The sequence below is a fragment of the Sceloporus undulatus genome, chromosome 3 (assembly GCF_019175285.1).
Source record: "Sceloporus undulatus isolate JIND9_A2432 ecotype Alabama chromosome 3, SceUnd_v1.1, whole genome shotgun sequence".
NCBI classification, from domain to species: Eukaryota; Metazoa; Chordata; class Lepidosauria; order Squamata; family Phrynosomatidae; genus Sceloporus; species Sceloporus undulatus.
Genome location: NC_056524.1, coordinates 104,269,336 through 104,293,131, shown reverse-complemented (window position 1 = coordinate 104,293,131; position 23,796 = coordinate 104,269,336). Strand labels below are relative to the sequence as shown.

General features: G+C 38.3%; 1 protein-coding gene across 5 annotated transcripts in view; it reads right to left on the bottom strand.

The window, feature by feature from the left end:
• NCK2 (NCK adaptor protein 2) overlaps positions 1–23,796 on the bottom strand; it is a 78,932-nt gene that overhangs the window by 39,560 nt on the left and 15,576 nt on the right. The window contains exons 1-4 of one of the 5 annotated variants that reach the window (XM_042458654.1): positions 10,289–10,421; positions 7,721–7,924; positions 4,864–4,945; positions 3,909–3,974 (exon numbers count right to left, since the gene is read on the bottom strand). The gene's annotated coding sequence lies outside the window, so the exon portion shown is untranslated. Of the gene's footprint in view, positions 1–3,908; positions 3,975–4,863; positions 4,946–7,720; positions 7,925–10,288; positions 10,422–23,796 lie in introns of those variants that run through there. The other 4 variants (XM_042458653.1, XM_042458656.1, XM_042458655.1 and 1 more) reach the window with 4 other exon arrangements.

Here is a 23,796-nt window from a genome sequence, read left to right as displayed (position 1 = left end):
GAAAACACAGCCATAAGTTACAGTATAAAGCCATGGGTGTGTTTTCACCAATGGGGTTCTGTATTGTTTCTCTGCAACTTAGAAACATCAGTTTACAAGGCAAGCCATAGAGGGAAGGAAGTATTCTGATTCTGACAAACCACAAGCGCTTGCCCCATCCCGCCTGTTCAGCAGAGGTAAAAAGTGACAGCTGTCCATGGCTTAGGCTGTGGGAGAGGAGTGCAGACAATACCAAACCATGTAGTGGACTGACCCAGTGCAGAGAGGCCTTATGAAAACCCACTCCATTAAAGTGAGGATCAGAGAGTAGCCTGATGCATCAGATACATGCAGAAAACACAGGAATATCTGTAAAGCATGTGTGAGAGAGCGAGCAGTGGACATACAAGCAGAGTTCTTGAAAGAATCCTAAAAAGCAGGAATAAGCAAAGTGTGGCCCTTCAAATGTTGGAGTGTAACTTTCCATAGCCCTTGCTAAGATAACCAAATGTTGGAGGAGGATGGTAACAGCCTAGCAATGTCTAGAGGACCAAACAATTTCCACCCTGGTTGTAAAGCCTCATAATGCTGTCTTTGCTAAGCTCCTTCACAGCTGACTGAAAACACTAGAAATCCAAGCCAAACTTCATTGCTAAGCAATGGAAATGGGTGTCTTGTGATACACTTTAGTTCAAGTGTGGTATATCTCCACTGGGAATTAGAGAAGTAACTGTCCACTGCACGCATTTTCCTTGTGTAAAACCAAATGCTGATCACTGCAAGCAACACTACCATTTTGAGACTGGTACTCTTGCAGACTGCTACAATCTCAGAAAAAGTGATCTCAGATGATCACCATCTTTGTAAATCCAAAAACTGGTTGATGTTAGGAGAAATATTGTTCTCTTTCTGGTATGCAGAAGATTTCTTTTATAATGAAACAGGCTGTTTCTAGCTATGAGCCAGTGTCACTGGGCCACCAGCCAAGACTGAAGCACTGTTACACTTGAGGTGCCAGTTTTCCATTATTTGCCGCCATTATTGTTACTTGATGAGAAATCTCTCGCCAGTATCTGAAGCAAAGTAGAAAAAAATGGAACTGCTATGAGTTAAATGAGATTGCTACAGTGTGCTGAAGTTTTAAAGGTTACTGTATACAATTTGTGAAGTGTGTGACATTTTTATATTCTCACAGAGGGTTAATTAACAGGATTAGTAATTTTTTGTCTTCAGTCACTGCAGCCCTATGCTATGGGTTCCAGAAAGCCATTTATTCTTTAGGTAGTTAGGTGATGGATTTTGCTTTTTAATTATACACTTTTATCATAATGGGAAATTTATCTGACTATATCAATTTATTCATAAGCAGAAATAACCTTATGGCTTCATGTATTCATGTATGCTGTAAATATCATTCTTCAACAGGTTACAGGTAAATTCAGTAGATAGTATCTAGTTCATTCTTTTAAAAAAATTACAGCATTAAGGGATATATGGGTATAACATATATTATCAGCAGATAAAAAAGACCTTCCACAGTCCTTACTGAGTTGATTTTATTTAAGACAGGCTCAGCTGTTCAGAATCTAGAGTCTTTTAAATATGCAGATATTAAAAGGTTTTGGAAACAGTCATATGTTCTTCCAAGCTCTGCTAGTTATTCTTTATGTAATCTTCTTTAGATAACAGAGATTTAGCATATAAAAAAGAATCATCATTCCACAGTGTAGGTGTAAAAATCTAGCAAGCCTGAAAAAATGTACTTGAAACGTAATATGAATAGCTTTTTAATGGTTTCCTCTTTCTTCCCCAAACTCCTTGCACCAGAAGGTATTTACTGGCCAAAGTAAGGGAAGATCCCACTGGTTCTTCTCCCTTACGAGCATGGCTGCCTCACATGCATGCTTTGTTTGTGTAATCACCTTCACAGTCAATTCCTTCTGGAGACACAGGTGATCATCATCAGCAACATAAGCAACACCTCAAGACAAAATATAAGCCTGTGACTCTTATGGTCGTATTATTTCCCCTTCTCCTGTATCTTTAATACCTCTGCCTGATGAAGAAGCCAGTGGAGCTTTAAAATCTTGCATGATGTATTTCGTGCATTTTAGATGGCCCAATAGAAGTATCACCGTTTTGTAGATTTTGAAGTTTGTTAACATCAATACTGCACTTTGGTTTTCTGTTTAGCTTTCCCTAGCTTGCTTCTCAAGCCAATGTCTTTCTAGCTCGCTCTGATTCTGCAAGGTAAGCAACAAACCACAACAGCCTTCCACATGATCAGAGAAGTACCCACATAATCCCCAAATGCTCATTATCACAGCTGTGACAATATGGAATCTGGAAGAAAGCATAGTTCATAGTAACCGACTCAGTAATAAAATCCAAGGTACTGTGAATGATAGTTGCAACTCTGCTAGGAATGTGGATGACAGGAAATGTCACCGCACACATACAACTGGTCCTCTGTATCCACAGATTTTGCATCCATGGATTCCACCATACACTGCTTGAAAATAGTCCCTCCAAAATAATTCTAAAGACTTAAGCATCTATGGATTTTGGTATCCATGGGGTGTCCTAGAACCAAACACAGTGAATACCAAGGGTCTACTCTCTCTCTCTCTCTCTCTCTCTCTCTCTCTCTCTCTCTCTCTCTCTCTGTGTGTGTGTGTGTGTGTAAAATCAATAGAATCTGCATTACTTGCAGTTGTATTAATGTTGTCATTCAACTTCTTAACAAGGCCAATATTACAAATCTACTCATTCTTTCCTCATTTGGGATTATGGTAGCAACATTAAGATAACTAATGAGATCATGTGAGTGCTTACTCTTATGCTCATTATCACATGAAAACATATTCAGACCAAATTCTACTCACAAAGGTAGCAAAGTCAAATATGTGACATACTCCATAAATGTGCAGGTTCCATAGACTGCAAGGTTATGTGACAGTAAGTGTACAGTTGCACTCTTTTCTCTAGCAATGAACACGAAAGTACAGTAGAAGAATTACAGTGTTTCTTAGCTCAAATGTTGGTTTACAGGGAAGAATGGAAGTATTCTCAGGATCACTCAAAAGAAATACAGTTCTTTAATCCTTTGTCAACCATAACACAAGTCCTCCAACAGTTTCTTTCTTATTTGTCTCCTCCCATGTTTCACTGGCTAGCCAGCCGCAGCTGAATTCCCTAAGAGAAGCTTTTCCTACCCAGGAACCTTCTTTTGCTGTTCTCTCTACAATGCAGAGTAACAAGGACATCCTGAACTATTTTTCAGAATGAACAGTTATGATGGAAGCCTCTGTTTAAAGAGTACTTTGACTGTTTCAGTTTGAATAGCAGTATGCATTAAGGGTTGGTCCTGAACTGGAGGTTAAGTTTGTGGGTAGAAGAGCCTCTAGGTATCTAAGTCTACAATAATGTAAAATTACTGCCACTACTATGGGCTAAAGTGTTAAAAGTAGATCACTATATAGAGTAGACCAAATGAAATGAATGAGACTTCATTTTCATTTCATTGTGATTAGCAATTAATTTAAGTCTCACTGATTTAAATTGGTGTACTCTAGGTAGGACTGGATTTAGCCCCATATATTGTATCTCTACCGTGTGTTTGAGAAAGCATATATTAAAAATTCTAAGTAATTTTTCTTTTCTTAAATTAACTGCATGTTAGCTTTGGTAATGGACTACACTGAAAAAAAAATCCAGTTTCACGAGCAACTCAGTATTTTAAAAAATACCCACTATAATATATAAACTATTCATGCATAAGATTAAAAGAAGTTTCATGCCAGAGGATACTATCATCCTTCTGGAATTATTCTTCAGTCTGCAATCATAGGCATCTCAACTTATAGAGAAGTTCTGAAAAACTGAAAGAGACTGTCAATGCCCATTTACTTAAATTAAAACAAACTTACCTTTGGCACAACTCAAGATCCAGACAATGAAAGTTAAGTCTTGACCAAAATTATGCTTCCAAGATTCTGAAACAAAGAGAAATACTTTCAATGAAAAACGTAAAGATGACCCCCCAAAAATTAATCATACTGGCTTTTTAGCATGTTTTAATGTTTTGATTTTAAATTAATATAAACTAGAATGTACACACAATCTTAATATTTACAGAAATAAAGAAAGAACTAAGAGGTTAAAGTGACTTTAATTCATGCAATGTTATTTGCTAATCAATTTGAAATATATAGTTTAAAAAGAAGTGAATTTAAAACATGAGTAGCACAATACGATATTCATCTACTCAAAAGTAAACCCCCATTGTTTTTTGAGGTTTTGCTTATATTTGTGTTTTGTTTTTTCTTTTGTTTGTTGTTGTTTTGTATGTTCACTAATATTGTGATTGTTAAATAAGTGTTTTGTTAATGCACCAATAAAATTTATTATAAAAAAAGTAAACCCCCATCAATTACATCCTTAATTGACAAACTGTGGGCTACAAATGATTCCCAAACTCTGGTCCTCCTGGTATTTTGGGCTTCAGCTCCCAGAAGCCTCAGGCATGTTGACCAATGGTCTGGGATTCTGGGAGTTGAAGTCTAAAACATCTGGAAGGCCAGAGTCTTGAGGATCACTGGGCTAAACTAAGCATTCTGTGGAGCTCATAGTCGAACTGTTCTCCCTTCAACTTTTCGTATGTCCAAAACCTTTTTCCGGGGCATTTTCCAGTTTACATATCTGCGATAAGCATGAGGAGGGGGTACTCAGAACAATCATACTCCAAGTTTCATTGGGTTCTGTTGTTCTGCCAGCAGAACACCACCAGTGAATATTCTCCTATAACTTTTGCCTTTTCTTTCTGTTGTTTCAAACTGTTGCTTTTAAACAAACTGAATATAAATAACAAATGGGTAACCATGCCTGAGAGATTCTTGAATTGTCCACAGGATGTTGCAAGGATCAAGTCCAAGTGACTCACAGATCTCTCTGTACACTTCCAAATCTATGAAACAGATGCAAATGTGACCTGAAGATGTGTAGTCTCTTTTTGTGGGGCCAAAAACACATTTCCCCATTTCAGAGCAAATAGCAATAGCAATTACATTTCTATATCTGTAAGCAATTGCCCCATCAAGCTGGGTACTCATTTTATCAACCTACAAAAGGATGGAAGACTGAATCAACCCTGGAGCCCTGGGTTCAAACTCACAACTTGTGGCTGCAGTACCCGCTATTGACCACTGTGCCACTGTGGGATGATCCCCTCTTCACTCTAGATCTAATCCAGTTTTTTGAAAAAACAAAAATCCTGCTTGTCTCTTTTGGAGCTCTAACTCATTATGTCATTCAGCCTGTTTGTACTGGTTCACCCAACTGGCTGTTAAATTTTTTTGTTGGGTTCACCAACAACTGGGTTCACCCTCTAACTGGTGCATGTTTTGAGTCATTCCCAGCTGACTTCTCTAGCAACAACAGCAGCAGACCCAAAAGCTTGCCCAACCAGCCCCAGTTTTGGGTTGTCAAGGACAGCTAAGGAAGAGGAGAAACAGGAATCAATCGCCACTTCACAGGCTGCCCCAAATGGGGAAAGAAAAGTAGGTGAGAAAGGAGGGAGAGGGAGGGTGGACAAAGAAGGAAGGGGTTGGTCATTCAAAGAGTGCCCAACCAAGATCCCTCCCCTCCCCACTGATGCAGGCAAATGTGCATCTACATGCATTACTCCAATGATGATTCACTCACCCAACTGAAATGTTTTGGATAATATGCACACATTTTGGCAAAAAATATATACTGTATAAACAGAATCAGTTGTTAATTATCAAAGACACAACTGGCTCTAATACTGAGAAACTGAGGCGGGATATAAACCGCCATTTAGTACGTATTCTATACATACTAGGGTTAGGAAGGGGCGGTGCTTCTGCACCCCCCTAACCCTAGTACGTATAGAATACGTACAACATGGCGGCGCCCCTTCCACATGGGGGCCGCCATGTTTACGTACTGGACGCATAGCGTCCAGACGTGTCACGCCGCCTATGACGTCGCGAATGCGCCAGCGGCGCCTCGCGGTGTCATAAAGGCACCGCAAAAAGAAGCTCCAAAATGGAGCTTCTTTTTGCTCCGCGGGGGAGCCGCGCGGATTGGCTGCTGCGGCTCCCGCGCGGAGCAAATGGCGCCGGCGGGAGACCGCCTCAAAGTGGCAGCCTGTTTCCCGCCTGAGTTTTTTTTAAAATGTAAGGGTTTGTTCAATAATATGATGTAATATTTTGAACAAAGAGCTAGCTGCAGACACACAGATAACTTCATTTATGCACACCCTTAAATGACCAAGGAGGTCTCTCCTCTAGAATGCTTGTTCAGACTGAACTACACAGCAAGGTATTCAGAAACAGTGTTTTTGACCTTTTGAGATTACCCCATTTTTGAGTGTATGCAATGGTGTTTACTCATATGCCTCTCATCACTCCCCCCCCCCCCCAAAAGCCGCCTCTTCACCCCACAAATGGCCCCAAAAACAACATTTTATTACATCATGGTCTTCCCTTAGTTGAAAGCATTTCCAATCATACAGGTCAGGATATCTGATTTTTGCTGGCTGCGCTATTCATTTAAATCTCCCCCCCTCACCTCAGTCTTCCTCCTGTGAAAATCAGCTGCCTATATTCCACAAGTAAAAATGACTTACACTAAAACAGATGACACCATGAAATTAATGGCTGCAATCTATTAATTTCAAGTAAGCACCATCATCATCAGCTGGCAAAAGCCATTACCATTAACCTTAGCCATTTCCTACTGAAAGGTCAACTACATCTCAGTTACAATTGCAAAGTGGGGGGAAAACCATTTCTTCAAGTTGCTCTTTACCTCAAACTTTGCATAGCATCACCATCTGTCAAGAAAGTTCATAGTACAACCTTTGTTCACTAGTGTTGACTGAAGTTTTTAATTTACAAGCATCAGATTGCAATGGACCCACTGGAACCATGGGCTCCAGATCCCTGATTCCGAGCTACCATGAATCATCACACCCATATTATTAAATGGGGGCAACATGATCATACATGGTTCAGCATATCTGTGTTCATGTCACTGTCATATAATAACATGGAGTGTGTTGATCCAGTATAGTACTGTAATAATATTAATCATACCCAATACATTTTCTATATGCATGCTGTCAGCTTTAACTTTTTAAAATGTAATGCTTCTTAAAATCATTCCAAGATCATATGTTGACTTATACCCCAGTATTTCAGCTATGCCGTGCCAGCATTTCTGCCAGATTATTGCTCGCACTGGATATTCCCAACAGTGGAAGCATCTAATGGTAGGCTTCTGCTAATGGAATATTTAAAACACCAGCAAAACCCAGCAGGAGCAAGCTACAGCCCCCATGCATCCCTAAAGCCTGGTCTGGGAGGCTGTGACTAGGAAGGAAGAAAGTTCTGGAAACTCTGCCAACACACTCAATTTAGTTCAGAGGCATTTAAAATCGAAACTATATTGACACTATACACACAACTAACCCATATCACAGAAAATGGATAAAATCCTATTGCATCATTAAGGCAATTAGGAAAATCCACTACATTTTGCCACACTCCTACCAGGCATTTAAGAGAGAATAGGCATCTCTAACATTTCTACATCTTGAAAAACAACCAAGCACTAAACAAGAATCACTTCCTGGATGATCTGTTTAATTGGGGGACAGTTGGGGGCGGGGGCTGATTTTGAGAAAATGGGTTTTATGATGCAATTTGCAACTTACTTCTTTTATTAAATCACCAATTAGTGGCATTCACATCAATCTGCTCATCCGGAGAAACATTGATTAAATTTTTTAGGAAGAACAGAGGTGTGCAACCTTTTCCCTTCTGTCTGCATCATTTTACTTCCAATATGAGAATCAGTGCAGTGACTTCGGGAAGTCAATCAATGTGCTACAGCAAGTCATATATAGTTGCGAAATGTACTAAAGGAAAAAAGAAAGTATGTTAACATTCTGGAAAAATTACACAAAATGCACACAAACTATGACACTAATAAATGTGGAAAGTACTGTAGCAGTTAAAGATGAGACATTACTCTGATGAAAAGGGAAGAAAAAGGAGGGAAATGGTGACAGGAAGAATTCGGCAGGTCATTTGAGATAAGTGGTGGTGCAGTGGGTGCGAACCACACCGGGTGACACTTGAGAGGCAGGGCAATACCCAGTTAGGCTCTCCACCCACTGTGGGGATGTATGCAGTGATGCTGCCAGTGCCAGCCCCTTTTCTGCTGCCCTGGCTGTCTCGTCACATGCACCTGCCCCTCCCCACCTCCCTGACTACCTAGGCTAGCTTGCTCAAGCTAGCCAAGGCACTGGGGAAAGAGGAAGGAGCTTCTATGTGCCTGCTACCCTTCCCCAATGCCTGGGCTACTTCCACAAGCAGCTGAGAGGGGGTAGGGCAGGGCAGGGCAGGCCACGTCCACCCCAGCACTTCCATTGGGTGACACCAACACTAGGAACGCCACTGTTGGAGATTGATTTATTTTAGCATGACCTTTTGATAGTATCAGTCTCACGGGTGTTGCCAGTTTATTCTCTCAAGAACCTTTTTTTATTCACAGGCCAATGCTGACACAGTCTAACAGGACTATCTCTTTGAGAACACCACTGTGATAAAAGGTCAGCTTTAAAATTACAAGTTCCTTTCAACATCTGCATTATCTCTTCAATCATACTAGTTTCCATGAAGTGGGGGAGGGGGGACAACAGAGTCATATTCAAGTGGAAGGATAAAGACAGTAGGTTGTGTTTAACTTTTGTTATTGTGCTAATGAAATGACCTTTTGAGTAACCAGAAACACTCTATCAGCAGAAAAGAGGGGAAAGAGGTTTGTCTATTTGTACTTATTTGCAATTCACACTATCCTACTTTGCAGCTCTGGAGCTGATCTAAAAGGAAAAAACAGAAGCTGAAGAGGTAATGGGAAATCACCAAAAACTACGTCCCCCAGTATAAGTAGTGGAAATCTCTAATGGCACAGAAAGTGTTGCATCAATAGAATGATACCAATTGGATACAAAAGTGCTACTAAGCCTTATGCATGATCCAAATGAAATAAAAACATCTAAAATCTAAAAGCAGCAGCTTTCCAAAGCAGAGGTGTGCATGGGTACCCCAAGATAGTGTCTGGCATGCAGGTTTAATCTCAGCTGTTCACATTTTAAATATCATACCAAACATCTATTGAAAGATAGTCAACCCTCCGTATTTCTAGGTTCAACCATCCATGGCTTGAAATACAGTATATGTTTTTTTTAAAAAAAAAAACATTCCAAAAAGCAAAGCTTGATGTTGCCATTTTATATAAGTGACTATATTTTACTATGCCACTGTATTTAATGGGACCTAAGCATCCATGGATTTTGATACCCACAAGAGTCCTGGAATCAAACCCCAGTGGATACCAAGGGCCCACTGTACAACTGACTCATAAAAGGAAATGCTTTTCTCCTTGTTATCCATAAATGATTGGGTTGAGGTAAAAAATCAGCCCTGCAAAGGTTTAAGCTTGAATGGGTTTAGCTTTGCAAACATAAGAACAATTGAAGAGAACTTGTCATGAAGAGCATTAAGCAAGTTTAACAGCATGCTATTTTCCTAATTCATTCAACAATATCTGCCCATCTAGCAAACCCTAAAAAAATAAAATTAGGCATACTAGTATTCTTGACTACAGCAAAATTGACTCGTGGATTGACCAAAAAGAAAGCTTTCTTCTCTGGACTCCAGTAACTCCCTCCTTTTCAAAGTTCATCTTTATTGTATTTTGCATTTTTATTTTACTAGACTTGTGTCAAAGACTGATGACAGAACATAGTAAATCCCCAAACAATATTCTGCTAGAGATTTGCTATAGCGTCTGTCTCATCTGTCAATCTAATGGCATCTTTAAAGCTATTTGAATACAATATTTGAGCACAAATCCAATCATGTCATTTCTGTTTCAGAACTCTGAGAATGTCCTATAGGATTAGATGTGGAAATCATACTAAAATATGGATTAACTCCATAAATAGTCCTGACACTTGAACACAAACAATGCTACATCTTGATTTTGAACATGTAAGGAAAAGGACACATTTTGGAAACTATCTACTAAAAACAAGCCTAAGTAGTGTTCAATTCTGTTGTTGGTACAAACTTCATGCATTTGTAATAAGATAAAAATCAATCTTCCTGTAATTAATTTTTATTTTAATATGCATACACATTCAAACATAAATAAATGTCACTCTAAATAAATAAAACCTTCAGCTATCAAAACAGAATTAATAATATTTACTTACAAAACAGAAAAGTTCTTCTGAACACTAAATTGAATCCAGATTAAGTCATCCTTGAAGTAGACCCACTGAAATCAATGGGACTTCAGTGAGAGCAAGTTAGTGATTTGTTAGGTATAACTAAATAAAATACAGAGCTAGTGTAATGTAGTGGTTTGAGTGTTGGACTAAGACTCTGGAGATCAGGGTTCAATCTCCTACTCTAGCATAAAAATCCACTGGGTGACTTGAGTAAATCACACTCTCTCAGGCTCACAGGATGGTGATGACTAACCCCCTCTGAGGAAACATGTGAAGAAAACCCTGTGATAGAGTTGCTATGAGTAAAAAATGACTTCAAGGCACACAATAACAACAACAAATGTCTTTTTGAACCCTACTGCTGGTCCCAACTATCAGTTTCTTAAATGATGAATTAACATATATGTAAATCCCATTGATTCAATGAATCTAGTCAGGTTAAAACTACCAATAACACTAAGGCCATAAAGTTTTTGAGATTACTTTCAATATACCTATTCTTCAATTACACACATTCCTGAGATGATATCATCATTTTGTAGATATTTCCATGCCTAAATTGCACTATTTACTAGATGTGAGCACTTGAAACTGTTGAAAAGGGTATAATTTTAACTCATTATGCTCTTGATTGACCTCTCCACGCAGCAATATATGGAACAATAGCTGTTTTGCACATATTGTTTTAACAGTCTATTCAATTAATACATGAAGTTTTCCATCAAGAAAATCCTTACTCTGGGAGCTTTCTATCAAATATATAAGAAGAATGCCTTTGCCTGGGAATATATTTTATTCCTTCTACCTGCTCTTGTTTACTTTGTTTATGTGGAACTAGGCATCAGCTGTGTCTTTTAAATGTTGCATTAATATAAGATAATGTAGATACTGCTAGCCCTTTGTTGAAGTTTTTCTTCCAATTAATTTCTGTAGATAATGCAACTGTCATTCTCATTTTAAAGCTCTACTACATCACAGAAATCCTAAGGAAGTACACTTTAATAAAATTATACTGTATGTCCAGGATTTCTTTTATTTAACATGTCTATAAATTTAACTTTTCATATGTCATCTGGAGTCCCAGTACTTCTGATGTTCTAAGCCTATAAAGTCTATGTTATTTCCTAGACTGCTTGTGTTATAAAACTTTTATAGAGGGTACTGAAATAAAAGTAAAGTTATTTCATTATGATCACACATTTCATTCCCAACTTTTAAAAAATCTTATTTCTTGTTTACTTGCATTCTCTCCTGACTGTCCAAAAATTTGTGGATCTTGAAAAATCCTGGATTACAGGACCATGTACATCATAGAAAGCTTTTGTTTGCATTAAAGACCAACAGTGAAGCACTAAAGACCATGAAAATGTAAGAGGAAATGATTACTTGAAATCGTTCCTTATCTAAAGAACATGTCTCAACCAACACAGTAAACAAACAAACCAAACCACAAGTCTTTAAACATTAAGACTCAAATTAAGGAATGATTCACAAAATTTCCACACAGTTCAAAGTCATAGTTGCTATGCAGTTCATCATTTTTGAGAAACATAACTCTTAGCAAGTCAAAACTAAGCAGGGAGATTCCTGAAGAAATGGTATATTCTGTCAACTGAAATCTTTGGGCCTCAGTTGAGGTAGCAACATTAAACAACAAGCAAAATGTAAACAGTTCACAAGCAAGGCCAAATTAAATAGTGATGCCAATTTGAAATAGAATAAAACTATTCTACTCCTATGTCATGATTATAAGGTCGTATCACCATGTTGTTGTTGTTGTTGTTGTGTGCCTTCAAGGCATTTCCGATTTATGGCACCATATCACTTGGTTCTCTTGGCAAGATTTCTTCAGAAGAGGTTTGCCATTGCTTTCCCCTGATGCTGAGAGCATGTGACTTATGTAAGGTTACCAAGTAGGTTTCATGGCTGAGTTGGAAATCAAATTCTGGTCTCGAGTCATAGTCCAACACTAAAACTACTATGCCATGCTGGTTCAATATTGGTGATAACTATAATGCTCTGTAGGACAGAAGTGGGCAACCTATGAGAGTTCAGGGGCCACTGTTGGTCTTCCCAGACCTCAGTGGGCTACTCCCTCCACATTTCAAAATGTCAAATTGTGTTTCCCAAAAGCCGTGTAAATGTAAACTCTCTCCTTGTCCTGTTTTAGGTAAGAAAAAAAATTAAAAGCAAGAGTTGAGGTCTCTTCCAACACTATGATTCTAGGATTTAAAAGATGGTTATTTCTTGATTCTTTCTTTTTTTTAAAAAAAATTACACAGGAAGACATACAATATCAAATCATAAGTATTCAGAAAATGTTCCCTTCCAAGAGAGCTTACATTTCAGACATCTTCCTGTTGATCCTACCTTCAGATGTTGGGTTATGGAGCTACACTCATTAAACACTTTTCCCCAGTCAAGTTTAGCTTGCACAGACAACTTTATTCTCTGAGACGTATGAACACGTGATTTTCCTTCCTCTGACCTCAATTCCATTTTAAAAAGATACATGTAATTCTGGCACTGATCCCTGTAATGCACTGGCATTAGAAGAGCTTGATGCCACTGGTTGCAGATATTGCTCTATAGTAATATAAAAATGGTGTGAATCTAAAGAACAACATTAGTAGTGCCATTTGGACTACTTCTATTCCTTTAAATCCGTGGTTCTCAAACTTTGGTCCTCTAGATTTTTGAGATTTCAACTCCTAGAATTCCTGAACAATGAGCATACTGACTGGGACTTCTGGGAATTGAAGTCCAAAACATCTGGAGGCCCAAAGATTGGGAACCACTGCTTTAAATAATAGGCACTTCTTGAAAAGAATATTTTGTGGCAGAATGCAGTGAGAAAGCCAGCTTGGTAGTGGCTTAAGCACTATGACTTTGGAGACCAGGGGTCAAATTCCCAATTCTTCATGGAAACCCACTGGGTGACATTGACAAGTCACACTCAAAGTAAGGCAAAGGCAAAGCTCATCTCAGAACAAATCTTGCTAAGGAAACCCAGTGATATGGCCTTATGGTTACCAAAGCTCAAAGCACACAGCAACAAAGACTGCAGTGATTACAGGAGAGACGAATTGGTCATACAACCAAACAAAATTTAGATGCAAGCTCTTAGCATCACCAATGCAACAGTTACCAACTTTGAGTTTCAGAAGCTGCTGAACTGCAACACTCAGAATCCTTGACCACTGGCTCTGCTGATTTACAATCCAGGGAATTAAATTCAACCTTTGGGGCAAAGAACACTGGCCATTTATGATCTTGCACAAATACAGTAAAAATGGAAAGCATCTCATTCAACAGAGATACACAGTGAGTGTAACAGAAATACAAATGAAAATGGTAGGAGGAAAACTGTTCTTATTAATTTTCCCAAGTAATATAGTAAGGATTTAATAATACTGTCTCCAACTGTTATAAGAATATAGTAATAACTCTCTCATATAATTCCACCAATTGCAGTAGACACAATGACAGTTCAGCATCAATGTACAATGGAACATAATTTATTTGCCTGATGTGATCAAGGGGAGAAACAGTTTTGAAGCAAATGGGCAGTGTTCATTCAAAATAAGACATTAATTTGGGGAGGAGGGGAAGAAAACTGAATGCCTCTTACTGCTTTGATTAGCATAACAGCTATCTTAATCCTTCACTGGGAAAATATATTTAACTATGGAAGTCTCAAATAATCATGCATTTGAATTTACTGTGTTGCTTCAAAAGAAAATACAAAACAAAGATAAAGCCAACAAGGAAAACTAGACTGCTGCTATGTTTTAAGGGATAATCTCCTTCTTTCCATTTGAGAAAATATACACCAAGAAAAAAAGCCTCTTTTTACCACTACTATGCATTACTGCAGCACATTTCTCAACACCTATGACAGAACACTCAAGCACTATTGCTGAAACTTAACTCTACCACACCCTCCTCCTTCCCATCCCACAGCCAAACAATCAACAGGATATTAAAAACCTCAGGAAAATAATCATTTGAATAAAAAGCAGTTCATAAATCATCATCTGAATATACAAACACAGTGACACTCTGAGATTAATTTTCTGTATGATGATTAAAAACCATATGGAATGAAATCTAATCTGACTTTAAAATACATATACCATATTTTCCGGCGTATAAGAACACCCCCAACTTTTCAAGTTAAAATATAGAGTTTGGGATATACTCACCGTATAAGACAACCTCCTCTTCATACCAAATAAAATTAAAAAGCGGCTACGTGCGCCGATTCCCCAGGCCTCTACTGAGGCCTGCAAACCCTGCCTTGCATGCAGGCAGCGCCCTGGCCTAATATAGGCCGAATTAAGGGGGTTTGGCACCCATACACGCCGCCTTTAAGGAGCCTCCGGAGGCCTGGAAGATAGGGGAGATCAGCGACGAATGTGCCAGGCCATGGAGCAGGGCGGGTGTGCACGCCGGGCTGCGAGGCTCTCTTTCGCCCTCTGTGCCTGGGCTTAACCGGGCGTATAAGACCACCCCCGACTTTTGACGCAATTGTAGAGTGTTAAAAAGTTGTCTTATACGCCGGAAAATACGGTACATTTTAGGTATTTAATGATCCCAACATTTTTGAACACACACACATTTTGCTTTGGCATGTGATAATATCAAATTGCTGACAGACTCTAAGGGTCTTGTACATATAGAAAAACACTGAAAGACAGACAGCTTTATTGCTAGAAAACTCCAACATTTGTTTGTTCTAATAAGGACCAGTATGGTTAGTTCTGTAAGTGAAGTCCCTTGTCACCTTCTCCTTCCTCTGTACTGGCTTGTTACACAATACACGTGACACGATGTAATGAAGTTACAAGTCTCCCTCCTTTGATCTATTTTGTTATTTGTTTGGGAGAGGAAATTTGGAAAGAGATGACATCATAGCATATATTGCGTTGGCCTAGTCAGAGCACTCCCACTCAGCACTCTATTATTGTTTATTGGTAACATAACAACTACCTTGGACACTGATGAATCGGGATGTACCAATTTTCCTAATTCTCTTTTTCATGTTCAAACTGCATGCCTGTTCTACAAGGGAGGGAGATGAACTTCAATATGAATTCATATGTATTAAGTATGAGACCTCAGAGCAAAAGATGAGATACATTTTCCAAATTCCACTGCCTATTTCAATTTCAAAGCCCCTTGGGGAGCAGGTGCACCTAGGTAGTGCACTGTGGAGCATCCAAGCCTTACCAGGTTCACCCAGTAGCATCTTCAGTTTTAAAAAAGAATAAGGGTAGCAGATAAAATAAAGGGATTCTGCTGTACATCCTGGAGAATTACTACCAGTATTGGTCTATATGGATAGTCTGACCTGGTGTAAAGCAGCATAGTCACCCCACTCTTCATTCCTTGGAAATGGGTACATCAGCTTTGATTAAAACAATGCTGGATTGGAGATCTGGAACATGAGTTTACAACATAATTATCCCTTTTGAAACTCTCACAACATTTAGTCCACTCATTTCTTCCAGCACTGTACACTGAAGGTACTGGGATTGGAGGAAGAGTAGAGAGAAGAGCAAACTTAGTTTGCACTAACACACTGCTGAACAACACCACAAAAGGATATGTTGAGAAATCATATTTGCACATTTGTCAATAATACACATTCTATTGCTGAGGAAAGATATGCTGGGTATGGTAAAACTCAAAACAGTCAAATTTAAAAAGCTGAGACAATGATTAACCATCATCATTTAAACTACTGTATTCTGAGAACAGGTCTTCCATTTTACATCCAAGTAAAACCCAAGCCTGGATCATAACCAACTGAAATGAGTTGTTTACTGATGTACGGCCATTTTGATCATTAGATAGACTTGCTGAATATTTAGATTTTATTACAGGTTATTTAAAATGTTTGGGACCAGAAGTATTTCAGATTTTTTTCAGATTCTGGAGTATTTGCAAATATAGAATGAGACATCCTGGAGATGGGACCCAAGTCTAAACGTCACCTTCATTTATGTTTCATATGTACCTTATACACATACCCTATAGGTAAAGCTATACAATATTTTAACACTTTTGTGCATGAAACATGGTCTGTGTACACTGAACCATCAGAAAGCAAAGGTGTCACCTATCTCAGCATCTCATGAAAAAAAGTTTTGTGTTTTGGAGCATTTCAAATAAGGGAAACTCAACCTGTAATGATTTTTTATGATATCCATGAGTTTCTCTGAATGCTAAGTTATCAAAAATAAAATATAATTTACAAAGATATAATTTCCGTATCAAATATATCTTGACAGCAGTTTATAATTACAAACAGGCCCTAAAATTATAAATACCAAACAATCTTAAAATATTCACCCTTCCCCAGATTAAAAAAGAAACACCTAGATTTTGTAATCTTGCTAGTCCTGAAAGAATAAGAACTAATTGTCAAGCAAACATCTTTATGGAGTCTTCTTCCATAACTGGCATGCTACCACTAGGATCTTCTTGAAGAAGACCTGAGAGTCTGAGTAGATATCCTGAGGTAATCTCAAGACATTTATGGCTTTAAAGGTTAAAACCAGCACTTGGAGCTTGCCCTGGAAATATATCAAAAACCAGGGCAGCTGACAAAAACAACTGCTAATATGTTCAGATCACCCGGGCCTATAACCCTATAAATCTATAACCCTGTGTTAGACTAACCAAAATTTCCAAATTCTTTTAAAAAGCAAACCAGATATAAAATAGCATGCTAACCTAAACATGAGATCCCCAAAGCACTGATAATTAGCCTGACCATTTCTTTCTTCTCAGAAAAGGGAAAGGGTACTCAACCTGAGGATAATGGAGCAGAGGACAGAATAGGGGAATTTCAGCACAGAATAAGTAAAGAGATAGTAGAGGAATACCTTATTAACCTAAATGAATTTAAGTCTCCAGGACCAGATGAACTACATCCAAGGGTATTAAAATAACTGGCAAATGTAATATCGGAGCCATTGGCAATAATCTTTGAAAACTCCTGGAAAACAGGAGAGATCCCAGCAGACTGGCGGAGGGCAAACGTTGTCCCCATCTTCAAAAAGGGGAAAAAAGAGGATCCCAACAATTATCGTCCAGTTAGTCTGACATCAATACCAGGAAAGATTCTGGAGCAGATCATTAAACAGAGAGTCTGTGAACATCTAGAAGGCAATGCCATAATCACAAAAAGTCAACATGGGTTTCAGAGAAACAAGTCATGCCAAACAAATCTGATCTCTTTCTTTGATAAAATTACCAGCTTGGTAGATGAAGGGAATGCTGTGGATATAGTACATCTTGATTTCAGTAAGGCCTTTAACAAGGTTTCCCATGACATTCTTGCAAACAAGCTTGTAAAATGTGGGCTAGACAAAGTAACTGTTAAATGGATCTGTAATTGGTTGACTGGCCGAACCCAAAGGGTGCTCAACAATGGCTCTTTTTCATCCTGGAGAGAAGTGACCAGTGGGGTCCCACAGGGCTCTGTCCTGGGCCCAGTGTTATTCAACATCTTTATCAATGACCTGGATGACAGAATTGGGAGCATACTTATCAAATTTGCAGATGACACCAAATTAGGAGGAATAGTTAATACTCCAGAGGACAGGATCAACATTCAAAATGATCTGAATAGACTAGAAAGCTGGGCCAAAGCTAACAAAATGAAATTCAACACAGAGAAATGTAAGGTACTGCATTTAGGGCAGAAAAATGAAATGCACAGATATAGGATGGGAGACACATTGCTGAATGAAAGTACATGTGAAAGAGATCTAGGAGTCCAAGTAGACCATAAGTTGAACATGAGTCAACAGTGCGATGCGGCAGCTAAAAAGGCCAATGCAATTTTAGGCTGCATCAATAAAAGTATAGCGTCTAGATCAAGAGAAGTAATTGTGCCATTGTATTCTGCTCTGGTCAGGCCCCACCTGGAATATTGTGTCCAGTTCTGGGCACCACAATTCAAAAAGGACATTGAGAAACTGGAGCGTGTCCAAAGGAGGGCGACTAAAATGGTGAAAGATCTGGAAACCATGTCCTATGAGGAACGACTCAGAGAGCTGGGGATGTTTAGCCTGGAGAAGAGAAGGTTAAGAGGTGATATGATAGCCCTGTTTAAATATGTGAAAGGATATCATATTGAGGAGGGAGCAAGCTTCTTTTCTGCTGCTCCAGAGAACAGGACCCGGAACAATGGATGCAAGCTACAGGAAAAGAGATTCCACCTCAACATTAGGAAGAACTTCCTGACAGTAAGGGCTGTTCGACAGTGGAACACACTCCCTTGGAGTGTAGTGGAGTCTCCTTCCTTGGAGGTCTTTAAACAGGCTGGATGGCCATCTGTTGGGGATGCTTTGATTTGGATTTCCTGCATGGCAGGGGGTTGGACTGGATGGCCCTTGCGGTCTCTTCCAACTCTATGATTCTATGATTCTATGATTCTAAGTAAGGTCATCCAAAGCAGATAAAAAGCAATCTTGACCAATGAGACCACCTATGTCTTACAGGAAGCCACCTTAGACCAAAGTCAGGCCACTGGTGACAATTTAAGATCAGTAAGTATCCAAAACTACATACCTACATACTACAGGTAGGATAGAGGCCAGCTGTGTGTCTCTGGGACCCACAAGTTACCGCAGACTGCAAAAAACAACACCCAGATTCAAAAACAAAACAGTAAGTGACTGTAGGTCTACTTCTGCTTTTGAAAAGTGAATATTTATTGATGTTAAACTGAGGGGGAGCTGCAACCTATTTAACCTATTCTGGAATTTTCCAAGAGAAGCAATAGAACATTTGAGGGACAGATACGGGACACTCTGGAAAGTCTGGAGAGGTCGAGGCACACTCTGCCCACCCATTTTAGGGAAAGTACAACCCTATCCACAAGGTGTTTGAAATACCACACCACCCATTAACAGTACTTCTGTCTTGCATGAATCACGTCTCAGCTTATTTGCTATCATTCAGTCTACGATAGTATACACACACTGACTCTTTACACATAATATCCCTCTTGGAATTGATTTTAAAAAACACAACACAGAGCTAGGGTTGAGTATCATCTGCCTCCTGACAACAATCCAGGACACATTTCCCAACTACCCTTCCCAGCAGTTTCATGTGGATATGTGGAAACATAGGGTGTAAGATGGAAACAAAATTTCCAAGGGGATGAGCCAAGCAAAAAAGGAACTTCTGCAATACATCCCAACTAGAGATGCACAATTTCTGAACGTTTTGGAGCCATGACAAAACTTGTTTTGCTTTCTTTCTCAAGAGAAAAATGGCTTTTGGCGGATTAAGGGCAAATGAAATACAGTACATGCAATACCTTTTCCTTATTTTATTGGCTCAGCAATATAGAATACTTCAATCATAAACTTAGCATGTGAAAGATTGCTTGAAAGATCGTATCTTGCCTGCTTGAGTTTTAAGATATTTAGGGAAGGCATTAAATAAAATGAGTTACATGTCTCAAAGATTGATCAAGGCTTTTACATGAGCACTATCTATATAGTTCGAGTATCCCTTATCCAGATTTCCAAAATCCAAAATACTCCAAAACTGGCTGAAATAGTGGCATCTTTGCTTGCTCATGGTTCAGTATACACAATGTTTGTTTCGTGAACAAAATTATTTAAAATATTATGCGTAAAATTACTTTCAGGCTACATTTATAATGTGTATACAAAACATAATGAATTTTATGTTCTCCAAAGTATCTTATTATGTATATGCCAATATTGCAGAAAGAAAAACAAAAAACAAAAAACCCTCCAAAATCCAAAATACTTCCAGTCCCAAGCATTTTGGATACGAGAGCTCAATTTGTACTACCAAAAAACTCCCACAGAGACCACAGATATCCAAAGGAATCAAGGAAACCAAGCGTTGACCATTTTAAAAGGCTTCCTAGCCTTACAGTCCTTGTAAAGTCATTGAGACTTGAACCTTCAGCAGGAAATGATTGGATCCTGACAAAAAGAAACATACACACACTCTTCCAGATTACTACCCACATGTTTATCTGGCACAGAAACCAAATCAAAAGTGTGTCATACATAGTACACGTGTTAAGCTAACAATATGTTGGGGCAGCCCATGGTCCTGAGCTATTGCTAGTTGTTTGTCTTGTATTTGTTGGTTAGAAATCGCTTGAAATTCTACCACAGAGAACGACTATAACAGTTCTAATGAAAAACAGTTCATACCCTGAGGGGGGGGAAAGAATGATGTTTGAATACAAAGAGGATGACCTACTGAACAGTTCAAAGCAACCTTGATCCATCAAAAGTTGGTGATATAGTATTATCTTGGCAGTTCTCTGTAATGAGATCACTTTTATGTTACTGTATTGGGAAAGGGGAGGAAAACAGATGTAAAGATAAAATGGACTATGTTTTAAAATGTTAAAATGATTACCTATATCATAAACACTGTGAAGAAGATGCTAAGAGTCACCCAAAGTAAATGATAAAGTACTGAAATTAAACTTTGAAGTGCTCATAGCAACAGTAAATCTCCTTTGTTCATATCTGTAGTAGGATGCAACATTCTGGATTTCAACAAATTTGGGAATAATTTGCCCAAATATCTGAAGGAGCCAAATAATCTTTAGCTTTTTAAAGAAAATTAGCATGAGTTTTATATACAACATTTTGTTCTATATAAAAACTACACTGTGACATTTATATAGGACCATAACTCCTTGTGCATACTATTCAAAATAAAGATCAAACTGGTATAAACTGATTTCACATGTTCAGATCAGCCTTTTGCAAACACATGACACATTCACATGCCTTAGGCAAGCAGCAGTATACAAAGACAGACCAAAAGTAAAGTTCAGTGAGAAAGGGGGGAGTATTCATTCCTACATAGGTAATGAATAAATAAATACATGTTAAACCTAGCACTTTAAATAACTATCATATTTTTAAAAAAGTCAGCAGGAAAGAAAAGGCTTCCTTGTCCCTGAAGTTTCTGTACAAGAAGCCTAGAGGCTGAGAAACCTCTTTAGAATCACATTAATTTATATTTTTATTTCTAGGGAAGAGAGGGATCCATGATGAAGTGAAATAATCTGTGATGCAGTTAATATTTTCTACATGACAAAAATCAATACGTGGCAATCAAATTATGTACTATTAGGACACAGGGCTCCAAAAAGGAAACAAGCAGAAATTTCACAAGGAGAACACTCATAATGAAGTGCACACATCTGGCAGCAGCTAAATGGAGAGCATCAGGGAATGTTAAGGTAGAGTTCTTCAAATCTGACTTATTCACATTACTCCGATCAGCAGAATAACATAACATGTTGGGAACAATGTCCTTGTAAGACAGTGTAAAATGGTTTGTATGGCTGTAAATGAGAAGTAACAAACCCAGAGGTTATTTGAAATATTCACTTTCAATTACTAACTTGATTCTCATTTTCATCATTCAGGCTAGGGACCCCTCAAGGTTTGGCATTTTACATAATTCTGTAAGCTGAAGCACACAAGTATTTTTGTGGTGAAATTATTCCCACCTGTACCAAAATCTGTAGAATCCCTAACTGCACAAATATGCATTATGTGTGCTGCTGTTATTTCTGCATGCTTCCTTCTATCTACAGAGTTACTAGGAATAATAACAAGCATAACAAAGGATACTTGTCTTTGTTCAAAAGTGGACTGAACTACAACTGCCAATGCCTCCCCCCCCCATAACCATTAAATGCTCTAAGACCCTGCTAGATAATACAAGGGTTGTTAAAAAAACACAACAACAAAGAACACGATTTGACTCTGTATAAAATACACATGAGCTGTCTACTGCTTACTCTTCTTTGTGCAGCAATATAAATAAGCAATATTTTATAGTTAATACATTTATCGCCAAATCTAATAGTCAAGGGCAAATTCTAAATATCATTTTTACACATTTAATTTGATAGATCACTAGATTTTATCAGCAATTACTTTTATATGGCAACTGCCTCAATTCAGTCTTACAATAAAGCAGAGGTTAAAAGTATGGTTTGGTAGGCATAGGAGAAAAGGAAATAAATCACATTTATAAAATGGAAATTAGAATTGTGTGCACACATCATCTACAGCAAATTCTTTCATTCTGCCAGCTGAGTAAAATCTTCAGCTCTTAATATGTGGCATATCACGCTTGTAAATATGGTTTTGTCTTTTGGTTAGTCATCAGTAAAACATTTCAAATGCCTGTGAACTTTTTAAGGATAATTTTTCCCACACTGGTTATTTTATTCTGCTGTTTGTGTTTGCATGTTTGCCAAATACTTTTTAAAAAACCTGCCACTAAGAAAGATGATAGATCACTACATTTCAAAAACAGAAGCATAAACAATTGCCACTTTTGGTATATTAACACCACTGCTCTTAGTGACACATGAAAATATATTTCTTCACAAAATGTCCATTGTAATAATTTGGTCATTTCACACATCAATGATCGATCTCAACCGAAGACACCAAATGGTGTACAAGGGATGGTTTTAAAAAATAGACAAGCCAAAGGAAAGTAAATCTCTCTTTCATAAGCAAGTTTATTCAACCACCAATTTTTCATTAAAAGATTTGGGATAAATATAAATAAATATAAATATATGTATATATAAAATATAGGAGCCCTTACAGCAGTTCACGCAAAGTATTAGTGACTCATTGCGTACAGCCTAAGCCAACCTGGCAATATCCAGATGATTCCCATCATCCTCAAATAAACTAACTTCCAATAGAGTTATAGTTTAAAACATCTTGATTTCACAACATTACAAAAGGCATTGAATATGCATATGCATGTTGTCTTTGCAGTACAGACTACCTTATACCTCATCCCTTCTATACAACATATTCAGAAGTATGTATTACACCTGCTTAGTCAAACTACATGCAATTATACCAATAGGAACAAATGGGCTCTTCCTATCCATGGGATTGCCATCCATGAATTGGAGCATCTGCAGGTGGCTTTGCTCCATTCTCTTCAGTGGTGGTGTGTACACGTGCCTGTGTGCATGTTGCACCGCCATGGAAGAGTACAGGACATGAGGCCCCACGGAACTTGCTATGCAAAGGGGGGGGGGCCTCTGGAATAGAACCTCCATGAATATGAATGGCCAACTGTACTTTGGGGGTAGCCACTTTGAACATTTTTCCAAAGTTAATGGCAATGGAGTAGGTAATATGTTTGAGAGTGATTTGACCATCTGATTTGAGATCGGACTAGAACTCCGGGAGACAAAGGTCCGAATCTGTACACACACAGTAGCGTATATCCCTGGGCAAGCTTCATGCTCTCATCCACAAGGAAGGCAATGGCAAACATCCTCTGAATAGATCTTGATAAGAAAACTCTATGGTGGATACCTAAGTCAGTATCGACATGAAGATACAATAACAAGATGATTTTGGCTGAATCTCCCAAAGATGTTTGGATTTCTGATATTTTGAGGGTTTTGA